Source organism: Dermochelys coriacea, chromosome 5, assembly GCF_009764565.3.
Source record: "Dermochelys coriacea isolate rDerCor1 chromosome 5, rDerCor1.pri.v4, whole genome shotgun sequence".
NCBI lineage: Eukaryota > Metazoa > Chordata > Testudines > Dermochelyidae > Dermochelys > Dermochelys coriacea.
The window spans coordinates 17567438-17590118 of NC_050072.1; the positions used below are offsets into that span (position 1 = coordinate 17567438).

General features: G+C 42.8%; 1 long non-coding RNA gene across 1 annotated transcript; it reads right to left on the bottom strand.

The window, feature by feature from the left end:
• Window positions 1-411: 411 nt before the first annotated feature.
• Window positions 412-21844, bottom strand: LOC122460220. Its single transcript, XR_006281378.1, has 4 exons — window positions 21717-21844; window positions 18918-18922; window positions 9187-9196; window positions 412-422 (listed from the first exon to the last, which is right to left on the bottom strand). It is a non-coding gene; the product is annotated as an uncharacterized LOC122460220 (long non-coding RNA).
• Between the last annotated feature and the right edge of the window lie 837 nt (window positions 21845-22681).

A 22681-nucleotide genomic window follows, 5' to 3' on the forward strand; every position in this document is an offset into this window, starting at 1 on the left:
GGGCAGAGCCAGAGCAGACCTGGGGGCTGGGTGGCACTCCCTCACTGCCCCCATGGGGGCTGACCTAGGCCCAGTGTGCCCCCCCATGTTCCTCCACACTCCCCACAGTTTGGGGACCTCTGCTCGAGAGAGTTCTCTTCAAAGCCTATTGAAGTCTAATACAGACAACTTATATACACTGCAGGGTCTTCTGGGCATTTACATAGTTCTATCCAAATTCTGCAAGTTTTCCCTCCCTCACCCACTTTACCCAGGATCCTACCAATCGCAACATGGTGGTAGAAGTTCATCTTCCATTGTCATCACAGGGGAAGGTAAGTATAATCTCCTAGACCACCATCCCTCAGCACCAGCCTGGGATAACCCATTTTAGCTAACGGCACTGTATACAGAGATTCAAAGATTACTGTAAAAGTCACCCACTAATACAAAACAGATACTCAAAAGAATCTGCAATTACCACCTCCCCATGCACCAGCATTACATCTCTATTTTACATGACAAAATGTTCTTAACTGATCTAATTTAGATTGACAGCACATGGGCTGCAATTCTTCACAGAGAGGAAAATAAACGAACACACATGTATTTATGTATAATAAGCAATACAAGTACCTTGTTCGTATTGTGACAAGTCAGAATTCTGAAAATAGGACAGTTAAGTTTGTCTTGGTGGACAGCCAAATCCTTCAAACTAGAAACCAGGCCTTTAAGTCTTTGAATATTGTGCTCTGGATCTCCAAACCCCTGCAGCATGGGTTGTTCAAAGCCCGCTGGCCAGTTCCCTGGATTGCAGCGAAGACTGGCTCTAGAGCAGAATCCTGCTCACCTGGATTTGAAAGCCCAGAATGCAGGGGAGAAAAATTCCAGCAACCTGCTGCTGGAAGCAACTCCATGTGTTAGGTCCTTGAAGCCCAAAGTGCAGTGAGGTGGATGCCAACTGTTTTTTCCCTAGGAGCAGGTTCTGCTTTCCTTAAGTCTGGATGGTTGGCCACAGCTGATGGCAGGCTGTACTCTGGATCCAAAAAGACCAGCACAAAGTGAGGGGAAGACCAGCTAATGCATAAGGCCAACCAGAACTAGAGAAGAAACTTCTATTGGGGCAAGAGAAACATAGAACACAGTGAAATGGTTTCAGACTGGCTTCCTCCCAGTGGGCTAGCACTGGAAGAAGCTGGATGGCTTTTCCAAAAGCAGATCATCACTGAAGACAAGTGGGGAGACATGGAGCATATATCAAAATAGATGCAGACTTGCTGGCTTATGAAACCAAGTGAGAAGTTCCTGGACTGCCTACAGTACTGGGTGACACAATTGGACTCTGGGTAATGGGCTGTTTTGGTTGATGGGCTTGTACTGTATACCATTTAACATGGTGCCAGTAGTGGAACTCATCACATTGGGACCTGGAATGAACAGGATTTGTGAAGACTTGTTTCCCCAACCATCATCTTGGTCATCCATAGAAATGCTCAGATCCTAAACAATATTTCAGTTAGTCATCTTTATTGTGATTATAACTAGCCAGGGTAAAGGGTCAGATTCTCAGCTCATGTAAATTGGTGTAGCTCAATTGACTTCAATGTGCTGATATACACTAGCTAGTATTCAGAGTAGCAGCCGTGTTAGTCTGTATTCGCAAAAAGAAAAGGAGTACTTGTGGAACCTTAGAGACTAACAAATTTATTTGAGCATAAGCTTTCGTGAGCTACAGCTCACTTCGCTTTTGTGAGCTACAGCTCACTTCATCGGATGAAGTGAGCTGTAGCTCACGAAAGCTTATGCTCAAATAAATTTGTTAGTCTCACGAAAGCTTATGCTCAAATAAATTTGTTAGTCTCTAAGGTGCCACAAGTACTCTTTTTCTACTAGCTAGTATCTAGCCCCAGAGGGCCTGCTTAAATTCCTTCCTACTGCTGACTGTTTCCGCTCTCTATATCTCCCAACTTTTGTCTCTCTCACATTCTGTCTAAACCCCAATGGAAAGTTTGCAAAACATTATAGAGTCGTCACAGATTATACTGGGATGGAATCACATATTTCTCTTCATTTCTCTCCAGTTGCTCTTTAGATTTTTGGAACATTTGCATGAAAACAGGATCTTTGTTCCTTAAGTGTCCATCTGCTCCTGCTGCTTATTTTCTCTACCTGAAGTCATAATCCTTTGTTTTTGACATGACTTTGGTTGCTGGAAAGAAATGATAGGGATGTCACAGACAGAGGATTATGGTGCTTTCAGTGCAGGAGCAGATGGACTCTGTATAACCAAGGATGCAAATGTCCTTAGTCATAGAAAGCGAAGGAAGAGGAAGGGAGGCAAGAAAATATACATGTGCTGTTTGAGTGGATCTGTGAGTGGAATGTTTTTCAAAATGTTCAGGATACATTCTCAGAACTTGAGACCAAGTACTGACTAACAGACATAAGACTTGTCTCCTGCTTACCAAGCTGCTGGTTTACAATATTCTGATTATTTATATTACAGTAGATCTCAGGGGCCACAAGTGAGATCAGGGCCCCTTTGTATTAGGTACTATGCATATTACTAGTAAGAGAAAGTTCCTGCCATGAAGAGCTTGCATCGAAATAGATGAGCCAGACTGAGGCTTGCAGGAAGAGTGGTGTTTTGTTGTTGTTTTTTAACTAGGGAACTGAGGCACAAAGAGATTCTGTGAGGACAGGGGATATTCAAGAGTACCTAAAGCATATGTCTACACTGCTTCTCAGAGCAACCCTCCTAGCCCAGGTCCACAGCCCTGTGCTAGTGGGGTTGGCACTAGCACCCTAAAAATAGTTATGTGCATAGTCCTTTGATGTCATGGCTTGGACTCTCAACTCCCCATTCCCACCCCCCAGGCTTCAGAGGCTGAATTCTGGTCCAAACAGCTGTTTTAGTGTGCGAGGACGAGCCCCACTAGCACAAGTGTGTGGATTTGGGCTGTGAGGCTCACTCCCAGATGCAATGTAGATAGACACAACATGACTTATGAGCAGCAGTCAATGGGACTTATTCTTCCAGTTCACTTAAGTGCTTTTAAAAATCTCACCCCAAGTGACTTGCCTAGGCCACAGAGGAAAGATGTGATCTATATTCCATAACTCCAAAGGCCAATCCAGTGCCATGAGAATGTGACCATCCTTTTTCTGTATAGTGCTGTACAGGGAGATTTCAGCAAACCAGTAAAGTGCCTGAAACCACTATTGTGTATTGTTAAAAGCAGCCAAGTCAGCAGGCCGTAAATTGGTCATGCACCAGCCTCAGCTTGACCAAGGCAGGAGGGGAGGGGGTTTTGGTTGCCACAGAAAGATAGCTTGACACCTCGTTCTCCCTGATAAGAATTGTGTTGAAGTTGTTGATACATGCATTTTAGAAGAGCAGAATGTGCCCCCAGGAATGTCTATTAGGACCTCCAGGCTGCAAACTCTAGAAAAATCCACACCTCATTAATCAATAATCAGAAGGAATCTCTTGCTTGACCATTGAAACTGCTTGCTTAACAAGTTTTCTTTAAGGGACATGTCATTGTGTTACTAATGTATAAAATAAGGGGGAAAAGTTTGAGGTAGTGGGACTCTTCTGGACTCTCTCTCATCTACATCTTGCCGTCCCCACTGGCAGACGGAAGATTTGGCCCCCCGGAAGCCTGTCGCTGTGCTACTCGAGAGCCACATTCAGCTTTGGTAACTATCCAGGGTTGGGAGTGTTTTATTAACTTGTTGTGGATGTGTGTAAGTGTTTGAGACTAAGTAAAGTTTAGCTTTAAGTGAAAGCACTCTTGTGTTGTCCAGTCTGTGTCAGCCATCTGTCGGTCGGACGGCTGTGTCTCCCCTGATTTATTTCCTGACACCACCTCACACAGAGTATAACAGTACTTCTCTCTCCCATCAGTTTCTATGCATAGAAGTTCTCTTCTGACACAGATCAGAAGTAAAAAGAAAAGGAGTACCCGTGGCACCTTAGAGACTAACAAATTTCACGAAAGCTTATGCTCTAATAAATTTGTTAGTCTCTAAGGTGCCACGGTTACTCCTTTTCTTTTTGCGAATACAGACTAACACGGCTGCTACTCTGAGATCAGAAGTAGATGGAGCAGTATAGTATCAGCTAAACTTCATTCCCAGTGGTTCAGGCTTTCCTTGGCCTTTTGTCACTGTTGATGCCAGCTGTTACTGGAAGGCATGCATCTTTCTCCCCTCAGTCCTGATCTTTTGGAAATGTTCTTTTTACATTAATAGATGTCTTCATTTGTTATTGCAGCGTGTTGCTTATGAACTAATTAGCCCCGAGCAATAGTTTTGACAAAGACTTTAGACTTTGGTATTATCTGCTCTCAGTACAGAGGGAAAGAAAAGCCAGTGCCTTTGATTTGGAGGATTGAGCCAAAAGAAATCTGATGAGGTTCAACAAGGACAAGTGCAGAATCCTGCATTTACGAAGGAAGAATCCCATGCGCCGCTAAAGGCTGGGGACCGACTGGCTAAGCAGCAGTTCTGCAGAAAAGGACTTGGGGTTTACAGTAGATGAGAAGTTGATATGAGTCAGCAGTGTGCCCTTGTTGCCAAGAAGGTTAACAGCATATCGGGCTGCATTAGTAGGAGCATTGCCAGCAGATCCAGGGAAGTGATTATTCCCCTCTATTTGGCATTGGTGAGGCCACATCTGGAGTACTGCATCCAGTTTTGGGGCCCCCACTCCAGAAAGGATGTGGACAAATTGGAGAGAGTCCAGCGGAGAGCAACAAAAATGATCAGGGGGCTGGGGGACATGACTTACGAGGAGAGGCTGAGGGAACTGGGCTTGTTTAGTCTGCAGATGAGAAGAGTGAGGGGGGATTTGATAGCAGCCTTCAACTACCTGAAGGGGTGCCAAAAAGGATGGAGCTTCGCTGTTCTCAGTGGTGGCAGATGACAGAACAAGGTCTCAGGTTTGCAGTGGGGGAGGTCTAGGTTGGATATTTGGAAACAATGTTTCACTAGGAGGGTGGTGAAGCACTGGAATGGGTTACCTAGGGAGGTGGTGGAATCTCCATCCTTAGAGATTTATAAGGCCCAGCCTGACAAAGACCTGGCTGGGATGATTTAGTTGATGTTGGTCCTGCCTTGAGCTGGGGTTGGACTAGATAACCTCCTGAGGTCTCTTCCAACCCTACTCTTCTATGAGTCTGTGATTTTTGAAAGATAGTAGTTGTATTAATCCTGAAAGCAGACAAAGGTGCTTGCTCTGTTTTACACACCCCCTTTGGTCATGGTTACATTCTGAAATCAATGGGCCTGATTCATCCCTGGTGTAATTCTGATGATGTCAGATGGTCCCATGCCTTGTAAATTTCTCAGTGGCATTATTTTCCTGTCATATCCCCCACATTGCGACAGAGAACTCTCCTGCCTTTCTGTCTCACAATCTTACATTTTTCTCATCAGTGAGCCTCATGAAAGCATGTCTACCCATCTCCTGCCCAGTGTATATCCCACCACAATTTGCTGACTTTTTCTTTAAAGCAAACAGAAAAGCAAAACTACACACACATTCAAAATAAGGAGGAAAAATTATATGAATAAAACTTGCAGCTGTAATGAAACTAGCTAGGATGAAACCCATAAGGGCTAGCATGCTTCAGGGATTAAGACTGATTGTCAGGAATGGATCAGGAAGAATTCTCATTCAGGAGATAGTGTTGCATAATTAGGTGCATTATGGGGGTTTTACACCTTCCTGTGAAGCATCCACGATTGGACAGTGTTGCAGGTAGGATACTCAGTTTAACATTAGGCAAGCCCTATGTTTATTTAATAGACTGTAGAGTCATTTAATATATTTGGGAATACTCATCTAGTCTGTTTTCAGAGTAGCAGCCATGTTAGTCTATATTCGCAAAAAGAAAAGGAGTACTTGTGGCACCTTAGAGAGACTAAGAAATTTATTTGAGCATAAGCTTTCATGAGCCACAGCTCACATCAGATGAAATGAGCTGTAGCTCACAAAAGCTTATGCTCAAATAAATTTGTTAGTCTCTAAGGTGCCACAAGTACTCCTTTTCTAGTCTGTTTTGTCCTTCTGACCTCATCACCATTCCTTTATCCAAGTCTGCATCACTGGTCATATGTTCCATGGGTACAGTTCATGTTGGGAGATGACATGAGACAGCAGCAGAATTTACTTATCCACCTTCAGCACCCAATTCTCACATCACATTACGTATGCAAAGATGAAATCTGTGCAACAGAGAATTTTGAAAAGCTGAACCAGGTGGAAAAGAGGACCTTCTTCTTTCTTCTCCTATGCATAAATGTAGCAAAATGAACTCTGGCAGTCCATCTCTGAGCATGGTCTGCGTCACCTGGCTACATCTTATTACACCCTGCATTACAAAGGCACATTCACTATGCAAAAGCAAAATTAGCTTTAGAGGGCAGCCATTTATTGTTCTTTACAGTTATGAAGAGAAGAGGAGAAATGGCGGACACTGTGTAACCTAAAGAATATAGAATAGTTAGATTTAATTGAGCTAATTAATTTAGAGAGAAGTAATGAGCAAAATTTCTTCTAATTTTAACTGGTGCAAATCTGGAGTAACTCAAGTGAAGTCCAGTCTGCTTGTATCAATGTAAAGGGGGAGAGGATTGTTTTTGGATTCCAGCAATTAGACCAGGAGGTTGGGGAGTTGGGACTTCAGGTTTCTAATTCCATTTCTGTCATTAACTTGTTGCACGGCCTTTAGCATGTTACTTAAATAACTGTGCTTCAGTTTAAAATGGGAATAATGCCTATCTACCTGTCTGGGGGGTTCAGAGGTAATGTTTATAAAGTGTTTGCTCATAAGAAAGGTTTCAGAGTAGCAGCCGTGTTAGTCTGTATTGGCAAAAAGAAAGCTTATGCTCAAATAAATTTGTTCGTGTCTAAGGTGCCACAAGTACTCCTTTTCTTTTTGCTCATAAGAAAGGTACTGTAGAAATGCAATTATCATAGCTACGTAGAAATGTTTGGTTACTCACAGACTGTACTTCCACTTCTAGAGGCTGGTGCATCATGGCCTGTTCGCCATTGATAGCTGCGCAGCCATCCGATGCACGGTGGCACAGGATACCTCACAGGCTTGATATTTTCCAACTGGAAAGGTACAACCAGTGAACAAGAGGAGAAGAAAAGTCAGTAGAAGAGATGAAGGATGAGCAGTTAGGGTGTTGGTCTGGGTCTTGGAAGATCAAAGTTCAATTCCCTACTTTTCCACATGTTTTTTGTGTGACACTATTCAAGTCACTTAAGGTATGTCTACACTGGAAGTAAAGGTCTGATGGTAGCATGGATGGGCACATCTGTGCTAGCTTTAATGTAGCTAGCATTGGTGACAATAGTAGTATAGCTGTGGTGGCAGCAGAGGCAGATTAAGGTTTCATGGGGCCCTGGGCCAGAGCAAGTGGGAGGAGCTCTCTCCACCCACAGTCCTGTCCCCATTCTGCCCCTTTCCCTGCAGCCCTGCCCCATTCTGCCCCCCCCCCACGGAAGCCCCACAACCCATTTGCTCTTTTCTGAGCCCCTCCACTGCGGCCTTGTCCCACCTGCCTGGGGACTGGGGTCCGGGCATTGCCTATCTATGCTACCGTCACACCTTTAAGGCCCATTGGCAAATCCCCAGTGGGTGGTAGAGCTAACAGCCAGAGAACAAGAGTGCTGGGAACTCTAGATATATGCCCTCGTTGCTAGGTGCTGTCATGTGTGCGCTACTAGTGTTATCCATGCTAGCTAGATTAAGGCTAAAGTTGGAATGCCCTACCTTTGGCAGAATCACACATTCACTTGCAGAATAGACATACCCATAGTCTCTCGGTGCCTCAGTTCCATATCTGTAAACCAGGGATAATAGCACTTCCCTACCTGACAACAGCATTGTAAGAATAAATACACTAAAGACTGTGAGGCACTCAGTTATTGCAATGATAAGGATAATAGAAATACCTCAGAATGTGGTGTAGCTACATGGGTGGGAATGGTTGTTGCCTGAGCTCCTGTTTCTTGGGTATGTTGAAGCAAACTTTGGCTTGTTTTGATACTGGTGGGATTCTCTCTTCCTTCATGAGAAAAGAAACAGCTGTTCTTTGTACCATTCTTCGTCATAGGATGAGATGAATTGTGCTCTTGGTTCTGCTTGGCAATCATCTATACCCAGGTTAACTTCTAAAATGTGCATACTGCTGTCTCAATGTGGATCATAAGAACAGACTTAAATCTCACAGTAAGAGAGGGAACAAACCCAGAATAAATCCTGCAGTGCCAGATCATTTTGGGTTGACAATTTTATTTGCATACAGAGAGACAGGGTGGCCCAGGTGATGTGATAATGGACTAGAACTCAAGAGACTTAGGTTCTATTTGTAGCTCTACTAATGATTCACTGGGTGATCTTGGACTTTGTCTCTGTTTCCCCTCACAATTTATGTGTTTTGGATTGAAAATTAAGTGGAGGTCTCTGTCTTCTTATGTAGGGAAGTTTCCCTATATAAATGTTCAGTTATGTTCATGTTGATGTCTATACTGAATTTAATGTGTTTTTAACATATAGTTATAAGGAACTGGGTTAATTAAGATGATGAGGCTAATGGACCCTGTGATTCAAAATGGAGTCTGGACAATTAACAACTCTCACTCCATATTTGTCGCCCTTCTTCTTGTCACTTGTGGTAGGAAGGAGCAACGGCCACTGGGGTCCAGTTCAGACCAGTTCAAACCTGGAATGTTCACACCATGGAATTTTAAAAAAGGGACTGTGCTCCCTAATGGACGGGCTGCTCATCTGAGAGGCAGCCGAGTATCACTTATTTGCGCGTGCTTCGAAGATCACCTCCATGGATCAAGATCTACCCCATCGATCTGGATGATATCTTACACCTGAGTCAACATCATCTAACACCTGAGACAACCTACTGATCCTGGTTCCAGCGTTGCTGTTTCCTGGTTCCTGTACGTGGATGGTCTGGTGTTTCTCCTGCCCTCCAGCCATCACTGGGCTTTACGGTCAGTCATAGGTCCAGGATCTGATGAACCAGAGCTGCAAGGACAGATATCACCATCAACTACCTAATCCAGACCAAGGTCATCCGTCATGACACAGTATAGTTTGGGGTGTTTTTGTTTAGGGCTTATTCTGTTGGAAGTTATTGCCAAAGGGGTTGTGAGGGACCAGGCTTCACGCCTACCTTTCTGGGCAACCACAATTGCAGTTTATCACTTTTATCTAGATTGCTATTTCCCTTTTCCCTCCCTTACTAAATCACCTTTGTGTTTTCGAAGAATCTCTCTCTCTGTCTTTTCTTTATTAAAGTTAAGAGGGTGGTGGGAGGAACTGACATCTCTACTCTACAGGTATAGATACTGTAGGCCAGCTCAAGTACCTGACTTCTGTCTACTAGTTTGAACGTAACAATTACATGTCTGTATTGTGCCTAGTAGAACAGAGGTTGAGGACTGCAGGCATTACTGTAATACTACTACTACTACTACTACTACTACTAAAGGACATTATTGAACTTTTGGGCACCATCCAATAAAGGGGACACTAGGAGAGAATTAGCAGAAGTCAAAGAGAAGGATAAGAGTGACAGGGATATTGAAAGGCTAGGAAAACTGGGAGCATAGTTGAAGGAGAAAAGCTGCAATCACTAACCACAGGAGACCTAAGCTTTTTGAATTAACAACGATGCCCCAGAATTCATGGAACTTGTCAAAAAATAAAGGAAATAAAAATTGAAAAAAGGTGCAGATTTAGTCTAACTGAGCTGGCTGTGGGATTCAGCAAAGACATTTAAGAAAGTGTGGAGCTACACTGATTTTTTAATGGGACGACTCACACATTAAAGTTAAACATTCTTAAGTACTCTGCTGAATCAGTACCTTAATGTAAGGTAGTAGGTAATAAACTGTGGAGCGCCCTCTGCAGAGCACCAGTAGAATTGCTGTTATTGGCAAGTCTAGGAACAAATTAGGTGGATACTTGGCTACAAATACTAAAGTTCTTGGTGGTTCTCCTCAAGCTTCCTCTTGGCCTGTATTATTTCTAATTTTCTTATTGCAGAGGAAAATGGCCATGCTGTGTTCCTCTTACATTATTTCACCATAGTAGATACCACTCGTAAAGTAAATAACTCTAGTTTGAATTGGAACATTCAATCTGATGTTCTCTTTAAAAAAATATTTCAGCCTTTTCTGGAAAATATCCACTGAAATAGAACAGAAAAAAAGCACTAAAAACACCCTCTTCTGGCAAAAATTCTGAATATTATATGTCTATTAAAGTGCTTTTCCCCCTGATGGTATAACACTACAGAACGTGGCTTTTCAGAGGTATACTTTTCTTCCACATGCTTTAGAAAAATCTGTCTCTGGAGGACTTGATGTCTGTCACACTTTGGGGGTTCGAAGCGAGAATGGTCAAAACTTTCCATATCTGAAATTATTGGCTAACTTTTGTGTGTTTTGTTTCTTAAAATGCTAATGTAATTTTTCAGTGCAATGGAATGAAAGTGTTGAAAAATCCAGCAGGACTATCTGCATAGTGAAGATCCCACTGCAGGGCACAGTGGAAAAGAGGGAAAATAGTGCACTGTAAAGAAGATTAAAGGAAGCTTGTTTTACCAACTGAGCCAACACAAAATCCCCTCTGTGTCTCACCAAAGAAAACTTGTGCTAAAAAAAGGGAAGTGAATACGATAGAGATGCTGCTCTGAAAGACCAAATAAATTCTCTTACTTGCTTATTTATTAAACAAACAATAATCTCTGTCTCCCAAGAAATCAGACACTAGAGGTAACAATTTTCCATGTTCCTGGAAAAGTTTCCTCTCCCGTTCCCTGCCCTTTAGCTTTATCTAATTAATTATTCCAAATACTAGGGTCAAAGGGTCAAATTTTCAAAAGTTCCTACATCCCATTTTTCAAAAGTAATTTAGGCACTTAGGGCTAGATTCGCACTTAGGCATTGTAATGCCTAACTCCTAGTTGCCTGCCTGCCTAGTGAATTCTTGGCCCAGAGTTAGCAGCTAAGAATTCTCAAAACCGGCAAGCTGAGCAGGAAATTGCCTAAACTAGCCAGGAGTGAAATGCAGAGGAAAGGGACTGGGTTTAGTTCCAGATCCTCAAAGGTATTTAGGTGCCTAACATCTATTGATCTGGATCTTAGGCACCTGACTGATGGGCTGGAAACAGATACCTGTCTCCACTCAGGGTTCTCAGCTGTGAACCCTCTCCTGGAGTTAAGCACCTAAACCAGCTCAGTCCTTTCTCATAAGAAAACACAAGAACAGTGCATGACAGAGTAACCTATAGTCAGTTGGTTAGGGCATGTATTTGGGACATAGGAGAGCTAGATTCAAATCCTAACTCTCTCTGATTTGAAGCAGGGACTTGAACTCAGGTCTTCCACATCTCAGGTGAGTGAACTAACCACTTGGATACTGGGTTAGAGCTTTCCCAGTCTCAACTTTGTATAAACAATTAAATGTTGTTTAGGCCAAAAAGCGAGAGGGTGACTCTATAGCCTGCTAGTGAGGGCTAGGATGTGTGTCACCACCAGGAGGTGGGTCGTCTGACCTAGTGCTCAGAGAGGGTGTCAGACTGGGTCAGATATCAGGAGATCAGAGTCTGAGACAGGCCAGAGGGCAAAGTGAGTGCCAGGCGGCAGGCAGGGTTAGGTTACCAGGAGATCAGAGTCAGGCAGCTGGAGCAGATAGCACAAGAGAAGCAGCCCTAACTAGAGGAAGCCCAGTTGCTTGGACAACTTCCTGTTCCTGTGCTTAATTTAAATAGAAGCAGAGAACCAGTCAGACCCCAGTGTTCTGCCAATCAAATTCCAGGACTGATGTCTGCTGTCAAGAGTTGAGTTTCTAGTTCTAGTGACTGTCAGCGGGCCACAGGCTGGCATGTTGGAAGGAACTTATTAGCACCTAAGAACCTTGTGGGCTGGCACTGAGATCTGAAGTCCCTGACAACGTGAGAATAAAAACATATCCTCCATGTTGACACGAAAAATCTCAGAGGACACTTAGGGAATATCTACACTGCAATGAAAGACCCACAGCATGGCTGAGCTCAGCCTGGGCTCTGGAACCCAGAGTAGGTTTTGGTGCTTGATCCTGCTAGTGTTTAAATTAATGGCAAAAGTCCGATTGACTTCAGTAGAACAGGATCTGGCTGTTAATGAGTAAGAATGACCCAATGAAAGATAGAGCAGGTTCTTGAGAGATGGCAGAGCACATAAACTTCTCTCTACAAATGTGTTCTCTTTAACAAATTTTCAATAAAGCATCAAATAATTGGTCCAACTATACCAATCTGCTACCTCTGACTGTAGCTCAGAAGATGCACTTTCCACCTATTTTCATAAAGGGGATTGGTCCTGCTTTGAGCAGGGGGTTGGACTAGATGACCTCCTGAGGTCCCTTCCAACCCTGATATTCTATGATTCTATGAAGGATCAGGTCAATTGTGCTTTAATGGGGACTAGTTATGAGATGCAAGTGATTAATTTGTGCTTTTGAACAGAAAATTTGATTACCATTTTCATTATCATTTTTCTTAACACACAAGTGATGAGACATTAAGTTAAACTGAAAGGAAGCATATTTAAAAACTGATTAAAGGAAACAATTTTTCATGCTACAGAGCCTATGGAACTCTTTGCCACAATATATTATTGAGACTAAGAGCTCACCAAGGCGATGTTACTTAATGGATAGAGCTCTGGACTAGAATTTGGGACACTTGGTTGCTATTCCCAACTCTGCCATTGGATTGAAAGATCGTCTTGGGCAAGTCACTTCACCTCCCCAACCTCAGTTTCCTCATATGTAAAATGGGATAATGTTGTTGATCTCTTTTGCAAAGTGTTTTGAGAGCTATGGCTGAGAAGCACTAGGTTGGATATTTATATGGGTAATGAGAATATCCAGAATTAGAATAGTAAAGATTACAAAGGTGTTTTGGAATGGGTATAAACTCTTCTGCTTCAGGGCATAAGCCTACCTCTTATCAAAAAAAGGTAGGAAGAAGCTGTGCCTGGGGGCAGGTTTTCCCTCAACTGTCAACTGCAATGTCTCTTATACTTTCCTCCTTAACAGCTGGTGCTGACCACTGCTGGAGACATGCTATTGGAGTAGATGATCCAGTGTGGCAATTCCGCCATTGTATTTTCCACCAAATGCATCCGATGAAGTGAACTATAGCTCACGAAAGCTTATGCTCAACTAAATTTGTTAGTCTCTAAGGTGCCACAAGTACTCCTTTTCTTTTTGTGAATTCCTCCATTATTACCTTTAGTTTGTGTAACTGTAGAGAGAAGAGGAGGGGAGAAGAGATGATCAGTATGTCCCAGGGCTGGACAGGGTTTGCAGCAGATTAGCAAACAAATTGAACCTGCTCTGGTGCTGGATACTGTGATTCTCCCAAGGATGTTACATGAACTAAGCAATGACATTCTCAGCGCCTCCTGCATGTTGCAGGTTAGGGCTGAAATCTGACAGAGGATTGAAGGAAATCTGGTGCATGTATTATTTAAGAAAGGTAAAATGAGTTACCAGCATCTAGTTTGACTTCATTCCAGTAGTGGAGTCGGTTAGTGGGGAAGGGACTGTGCCATGATTAGAGGAAAGTGGGATGCTGATGAGCAGGTTCTGTCCTGGAGTCCCTACAAATAAATCTTGTCGTCTGCCTAATCTGCAGCAGTTTTTTTATGTAATAACTGAGTTCCCAGATGACAGATGAGCAGTTGATGTAATCATTTACCAAACATGTTGCTGAAACTGAGATAAATCTTCTCAAGAAGCTAATGCATAAAGTAAAATAAATAAATAAATAAATGCTGGGCTGGAGAAATATACTGACTACTGGCAAAGTGCAGAAGGTCACATTAATACTTTGCTCTCAAAGGACTGGATCCTGCCACCATTGATATTAATGAGAGTTTTTCTATTGACTAAAATGAGTACAGGATCAGGCTCATAGACAGCAACATGTTTCATTAGAGAATCTCAAAATGCATTGCTGTTAATAATTGCTACCGTTGATCAACAGCTGGTAGAAAACTTTCCATTTGTCAATGGAAAACGACCTTTTTCTTGAAATGAAAGTTTTTGTTTCTTTAGAAAAGTTGGAGTTTTTGACAAAAAAGGGGAAAAAAACTCCAGCCTAAAATTTGTGATGTTTCTTAGCACCCCTTTTGCCACTGGAAAATGGGTAGGAGTGTTTGTAGGGAAATCAGATTTTTTCCCCCAGTAATTTTTGAAATTTATGAAATTTATGAAAACAAAAAGAGGTCATGGGAAATTTTGAAAATTCCAAAATACTTTGAAATTTGTTGGGGAAAAAATTGGCATTTTTTGACCAGATCTACTTACAACCCCTGTGAGCAGAATTATTTGAACTGTCCAGCTGGTGATACTGAGGCAGAGAGAAATTATGCTGTTTACTCAAGGGCCATGCTGAGCAAGTGAATTTACATCTAGTAGGGCAGTAGATGACCAGGGCTGCAGGGCTAACCACATCTGATCTCCCAAAGCTGAACAGCTGAGAGAACTTGCTGTAGAGATGGGGAACTCCTGGAGTCTATGATTTTGTCAACTGTGCAAACTTTTTTTTTTCTTTGCCTCTCTTTGAGCCTCTATTTTCCATCCTATAAATCCTTTTAATCAAGGGTGGTGCAAGTCTTTAAAGTATGTTTATTCTTAAAGAATAAACATAAAAAAGGAACATAAAACATAAATAATAAATAATAAATAATAAACATAAAAAAGGAAGAAGACATGGAGAGAGGTACCCTAACAAAGAAAAAGCTAAAGGGATGAAGGAAAGTGTGAGAACAATTATTAAATAGATGAAGCTAGACAAATTCAAACAAGAAGTAAGGAACTATATTTTTACAGTGAGGATAATTAACCACTGGAACAGTTTACCATGGGATGTGGTAGATTCTCCATCTCTTGGAGTGTTGAAATTAAGATCAGATGTCTTTCTAGAAGATGTACTCTAATTCAGCCAAAGTTATTTGTCTAGACACCAGAATCATAGAGTGAAACTCTATGGTCTATTTTATACAGGGGGTCAGACTGGATCATTATAATTGTCCCTTCTGGCATTAAACTCTATGAGCAATGATAATTTAACCCCTTGTATTCTGTGTGAGCAATGATAATTTAAGACCTTGTATTCTGTGCCAATCTGAACCTAAATTGTGCAGCAAACTGGAAGGTCTGTATTAGCTTTAGTTAAATGTAAAACATAGATTTTTAAAAAATGAATTAAAGAGAAAACTGATTAATACAAACAATGCAGTAGCCCCTATTTACTCAGTTTATTACACTCTTGTCTCCCTACATTTTCAGTTTTCAATACCCTAAAGGTTCTTGTAATGACGATTCATAACTGAATCCTGGCAGCTTTCAAGGGGGGAAAGCTGGAGCGTTAGGATGGTGGGTAAGGGAGAGTTGGGGCTTTTGGGCATCTAGGCAGGCAATTTGAGATTGCGGGATAAGTATGTTAGCTAGATATTTCTGCTAAAATCCTCATCAGTGAAACAGTAAAAATTTTTGGCCCTTCAATTGTCGTCTTTAAGGTTCAGTGTTAACAACCCATTAGGATGACTGAGGCACTTCAAACCCTTCTGAGCTATCATTTCAGAGAGTCTGCAAACTTAGGAAGACAACTCTCCATGGTTGAACTTGTTTTCAAGGTTCCTTTGCAACCATAAAGGCTTGAAACACTTTTTTAAAAAAGGAAACTTTGACTCTGGGGCACAGTTTTGTAGCAAGGGGTGGATTCCATGGCAGATTCCACAGGCACGAATCACATCGTGCACAAGGCCCTATTCAAACCTGCAGCAAAAACACTAGGGAAAAAAAGGAAGAAAACATAAGGCACCCACTGAGTAGAGGGAAGGGTAAAGGGAATGACGTGGAAGAATGAAATATAGGGGAGCCTGTGGTGGGGTGTCCACCCCACACAGGACTTAAGGTGGCCAGGTAGGCCTATTAACTCCACAGGCTGAACCTGGAGGAAGAGCCAGGGAACAAGGAATTGATTGCAGGCAGATTAAGCTGTGGAGGAACAGGTGGAGTCTATAAAGCTAGGAAGCTGGCAACAGTCAGGACCTACTGCTGGGAAAGGGTCAGTTACTCTCTGGGGAAAAGGGAGGAGTGCTTGGAGCTTGTATACCCTGGTCAAGGAGGAGAACCAGGAGTTGTAGGAAGCAGTCCAGCGAAGGAGCAGTGAGGGCTGGGAGAGGAAAGCCCAGTACTGCTGGGTTGAGGGTCCCTGGACTGGAACCTGGAGTAGAGAGCAGGTATGGGTTCCCCTACTCACCACTGGGGAAGTGGCACCGGTGGGGCAGTGAACTGGAAGACTCCTTGGATCTTTGTGGGTGTGATGGAGAATTTGGAGGATTATACCCTGTAAGGGGGGAAAGCACTGAGTGATCTGGCTCAAGGGCTGAGTCACAAAGATGCTGCGGTTCCTGGGACAAGAGAAGAGCTGCAGACCTGAGAGAGGAATGGTGTGTGACCACAGGAAGGGGCATTGGCCTCTAGAGTTAAAGTGACCACGAGGAGGCGCCAGACCAACAGTGAGTGGTGCACCCTATCACAGTGACATACTAAGTCCCCTTTTAAAGCTATGCTATGAATGCCAAAATGTTCTAAAATATGCACGGTATTTGATTACCTATATTATATAGTATATGGCTCTGGTCAGCTGAGGGGATTAAAATTTAGTAGCCTGCTCAAAAGGGATTACTTGGGCTACTTGAGTCCACCAGTCCAGTCCTATCGCACAGAAAGTCCCTGGCAGATCCATTAATAGAGCCCAAAGCCCTGACCTACAGTCCATAAAAACGTAAGAGCTGCCAGACTGGGTCAGACCGTGGTCCATCTTGCTGAGTATTCTGTCTCTGGCCTGTGCCAAGGAGCTTCAGGGAACGAGTACAATCCCATTCAATCCCCTAGTACATACTTAGGTAGCTAGCCTGAGCCACCACCTGCGCTGCCATAGGCAGACTACTATTTTTAGGCACTAGTTCAAGCAGAGCTAGTGCGTCTGTGTGTATCTGAGCTGGGAATCACACCTCCCAGCAGTGGTGTGGATGTACCCTTACTGTCTGTAACTTTAAGGTGAGGCACCTGCCGATGGCTAACATGAAGGCAAAATATGCCCAGAATAATAGACTCGAGGAAACAGCTGAGAAAGGAGACTTGGGGATAAAAGTGTAGGATAATTAAAAAGTAAGATGCCCACTATGTGGCCAGTGCAAAAAAGACTAATCAGGTCTTAGGGTGCATGAGCAAGAGGATTAGCTCTAAATCAAGAGAGATGATGATTCCATTATACAAAGCAATTGTGAAATGGCATTTGAAATATTTTGTCCAGTGTGGGACAATGAGTTTAAAACCAGATATTCAAATTTTCTGAAGAGTGCAAAGGAACAGCTACAAGGCTTATCAGGGAATTAGATGGGTGATCTCCCAAAGAAAGATTTCAGGAGCAGCCTTAACAAAAGAGGAGGGAGAGGGGATTTGTTTAAATTGCATACGCATTTAAAACTGCTCGGGATCCTAACAAAGGGCTGCTAAATTGCAGAGCAATAGCAAAATGAGAGGTCAGCTGGTAATGAATATTTTGGAACTGATAGTAGGAAGAGTTCCTTCCCACTATCAAGTTTACATTGACTGTGGTGGAACATGCAGAATGGATACATTTAACAATGCACATGCACTTCTCCCAGTAATGTCACTGGTTATATCAGTCAGGCTTTCCTGGAAAGTAGTTGGGAGCTGGATTAGAAGATGGTCAAAGGGTTCTCTCCATCAATAAATTTGATATATATGATTGAGAATTGAAGCTAACTGCTTTAAAAATAGAATTAAAATGTCATTAACGATCATTGTATGCAGTGTTGTTGTAGCTGGTGTTGGTCCCAGGATATTAGAGAGACATGGTGGGTGAGGTAATATATTTTATTGGACCGACTTTTGTTGGTGAGAGACACAAGCTTTTGAGCTTATGCCAAACTCTTCTTCAGGCCTGAAAAAGGTACTCTAGTGAATCTGTTCAACCTGGAATTTAGCCATGACATTCAGTACATTTCCCAGACCTGAAGAAGAGCTCTCTGTCACCAACAGGAGTTGGTCCAATAAAAGATATTACCTCACCCACCTTGTCTAATAATCATATCTTTCATCTGAGGCCTTTGAAGTGTGAATGACCACAGGGCAGGGTGGTGGTGTGAAAGATAGTGTAACACCGACAGACTCTGGTCTCCTAGGGTAGGATCAAACCAGGGACCTCTGGAACTTAGTGCATAAGCCTCTATCGCATGAGCTAAAAGCCAACTGCCTGTTAGATAAGGCTGTAGAGCAGACTCATTTTATCTTTCTCTAAATGTGCCACTAGATGGGACAGAACACTACACCCAGAAGGTGTGTGGGTTACAATAGCACCTCTACCAGCTCATTGCTTCCTAATATCAGGCAGGGAAGTAAACTCACTACACTAGAAAGACTCTACAATCTGCCCTGTAGCTTTTACAGGTAAGCAGTGAGAGATGTGGCTTTCCTGTGTTTCCAGGGAAAGTGGCTTTGGTCTGACATTAAATCCCCCTCCTCATTTCTATCCTAATGCAAGTGTGTTGGAGCTTTGATTGTTTGTGAGCTGTTTCTGGTGCCTCTAACACAATCTGACAATCAAGCTTATTTATGAAGCTGCAGGAGGTGGGGGCAGAATCATTATCATCTCTGAGGTATTACAGTCCTTCTGATCAGCAGCCTGTTCAATTCTAAGTGGTAATCAGAATGCGTCTTTCATCCCTTCACTCTCTGCTTTTATCGTGATCTATTGCTTGCATGGTTTGGGCATGTAAAACAGAGAATGAGCAATTAATAATTTACATTAACTTGGATGCCTGCAGTATTAAAGGAATCTTCACATGCATGCTTGGAAGCACCTGCAATTGGGATATTTGGCAAAGCAGCCACCAGTGGGATCCCTTCTTTAAAACAAAAGCATTATTTTAGTGTTTCCTATAGGATCGGTCCAGAGGGCAAACCCCATCTGTCTAGAAAAGTCACTGAGGTCATAGTGAATAGCTTCGCAACACCCAGTTTTTAATGCCTAACATAGAGCAATACCAATGATCGAAACACACAGGTAAATCAAACCTAATACAAAGCCTTATAAAATGTCCTGTAATTCAATATTGTCCTATAAAACGGTATTGGTCCAAGTACTGCAATGACACTAAGTTGTGCATTTTTGTACTATTGCTTCAGAGCACAGTAATAATTTTAGAAGAAACTCAGACAGGGCTGGTTCAAATTAAATTTTGACCCCAAATTGTCCAGTTGGGACCCATGTGTTCAAGCCTCAGGCTTGTGTGTGACCCTCTTCTTCTGTCTTCCCCCAAGCCCCATGCCATGTAAACCGCAGAGGATGAATCCCTGGGAATGAATGAAGGGGATAAATGGTTATTATTTATTAATTATTTGTTATATGGTAGCACATGGGGCCCTGCAGCTATCATGGCCCCATTGTCCAAGGTACTGCACAAACATAGAGTAAGAGACAATCCCTGCAATGAACAACTAAGACTAGAACTGGATTGTGAAGGAAATGTAGAGTAAGAATGGACAGCGGTTTACTGTTAAAAGCAGGACAAGAGAAGTGTGTGTGTGCAGTGTGCCTGGTCTATGATAAAGCAGGAGATGTCTCGACTCGGCATGGAAAGGTAGTTATTCCCATAAAGTGGGATTTTCAAAGGAACCTAAAGGAGTTAGGTGAATTTTAATAACTCCCTGTGCACTGAAATTCAAGTCCTAACTCGTAAAAGCTCCTTAGCAAATGCCAGCCCTAGAGTTCTTAGCCAGCATGAAGTGTCTTGTATTCACCTCTGGCCACTGGATCAAGAGCAGTAAACCTCTCAGTAGCTCTTATGCACTCCTGTGACCTGCTGCTGTAGGTTTGGCAGCTCTGTCTGAACTGATCCTCTTATTCATATCAGTAGTTTTTATGCACAGGAGTATTCTCACTGAAGTCATGGGTATGTAAAGTCTGCTCATAAAGAGTTTACAGTGCCAGCTCTGTAATTTAGCTGCAATACAAGTACCAATATTTCCCACTTACAATTAAGTTTAATTTTCCCGTGTGCCTCTCCTGACCTTGCATGACATATTCTCCATCAAGAAAATAATATTCTCTTTTTATACTGAATCTTCCTCCCTGTAAGAAACAGTTTGCCCGAATGAGAGGGACTTAAAATATTTCTTGTGAAGAAGACAGTCACTGGGATTTTATTCATGCTGAAACACAAGGCTTTTTCACATTCATGTCTGAGACCTATTAATCCATGATAGGTTTTGGGTAGGTGGCAAGGCAAAGTACAGGCTAACTGTCTGGCAGATAAATGCCAAGATCCCCTGCTGAACTAATTTTGGAGTAGTGTTGGTTGCTTCCTCTTTTGAATTGTTGGAGACTATGTGCATCATACTGACTGCTCTTCTATAGAAAGATAATGTTAAGATATACTAAAGAAGCTGTTTCTATCAGTTCCTTTGATTCATCTTTCTGACATTATTGGCTGTCTTCCAATGGAGATCCCCTGCTTTGGAGGGTGCAATTACGCTGTAGCTGGAACTGTGCTTTCCAGCTCAAGTAGACAGACATGCACTAGCTCTGTACATGCCCAGGTACACAATTGAGCTGCTAGTCTCAGCCGGAGCCCAGGCCATCCCTGTCTACACTGCTGGTTTTGGCATGCTAGCTCAAGCATCTGTCTGCTTGAGCTGGGAAGCATGTTTCAGTTGTAGTGCAAACATACCCTGAAACTTATGTCCTTGGGTAGAGTGCACATTTAGTTATCTTCAAGGTATATTGGGAGATTATATTTATTAGGCTTGGCTGTTGGGCACTGTTTCTTCCTGCCAGTGTGACTGCTAATATCTTTTGATAGTGGCAGTAGCAGCAGCAATGGTCCTGTACAGTGCTGTCTGTAATGGTTAATTTTTACATAATACATGTTTCGATTTTGTAATAACAGCCAAAATGTTCTGTCATGGCTCCCTGAAAGTAGGCACTGAAATTCATATTTAAGTATTTAAGTAACTAGGAACCTGCAGCTCCAATGGACTCTGATGTAAGTTGCAGTTACGCATTATCTCTGAAAATCACGCCACTTATTTAGGTGTTTAAATATAGATTGAGGTGCCTAACTTTAGGTACCCAAGTCTGCAAATTTTGTTGAGCATCTAGTTGCCATAGTAACATACACTGTAAATAAAATTAACCCATTTCTTCCTGCCCAATTTACTTGTATGGCCCCTTACTAGCTCCTGAGCATCTCACAGTCCTTAATGTATTTATCCTCTGTGAGGTAGGGAAGTGCTATTATCCTCTTGGTACTAATGGAGGACTGAGGCACACATAGACTAACTGACTTGTCCAAGGTCACTTAAGATGTCTGTAGGTCTCCCAAGTCCCAGGCTAGTGCCATGAACACAGGACCACCCTTCCTCCTCAACTCTTACACCTCCCCCTAGTATGTATTACCACCTCTTATCTGTATCCTAACTTGTGGATCTACTGTGCCTTGTGTTGTCAGATGTTGGTTGCATGTGTGTGTGTTCTGTCTGTGTGCTGTCCCAACTCCCAAATCACCCAATAAAACAACAGACCTGATTTAGTAGCTAAGACACTGAAGCATGGTCCTAGTATCCTGTAGACTCTACAGGACTACTAACGCACATGTATGCTCTTTACAATGGATGAGCTCACTCAATGGTGGGACTTTCCACTGACCCCTAGGCCAGCCAAAGACACTCCCTCTGAGATACCTCGTTGTACACCAATACAAACAAGTATTAGCTACCACCCTCTACCTTGTAAATGTTGGTTCTATTAAAATATCTCTATCCATTGCAGTCAGCCTGACCTTATCTTTAAGAGAGGTTAATGTGTTCTTGTTATCCTTGGGGAATGTGTTGGTATTGGGGTGTTCTGGTACCACCCTTCTGGAATGTGTTTGTGAGAGTGTCCTGTGCCTTGCACGTCTCAGGAATGTGTGTTTTTGCAATACCAGCTCTGTTCTTGCCAGGTTCTGTGACCCTGCATGCAGGCAGAGCTTGACTTCTGCTCACAGCCTCTCTCTTGCTAACTTTGCTTTATATTAGGAAGGCTTGACCCCTTTTAGTTCAGACCTCACACCGGGCCTCTGATACAAGGGCTCCTTTCCTACTACATTCCCCCTGCCCCCCCATTTTTGTCTTTTTATGGAGAGGATGTTTACCCATCGTCCCGGAAAAGCATAATGCATGGACTGAAGATGACCCAGTGGGCTAAACTGGGGTGGTTCACCACTATAGTCCCCCACTGATAGCTCCAAGAGACATTGGTGCACTCCAGTGCATACAGGAAGCACGGCCATTGGTTCACCCCTTCAGGTGGTGCAACATACGCTCTCCTCTGGAGATGGCCATCTCCTCTGACTAGTGAGGAGGAGGGTGAATTTGACTCTACCTTATCCTCTATCTCCCCACCCCCTTCAACATGATTGGTAGGGCAAGATGTGCTAGCCCCACTCAGCGAGTGCAACAATTGTGATTATAACTAATCCACAGCAAATGGAATAAATATACAGCTCTGATAAAGATCACTGTCTACA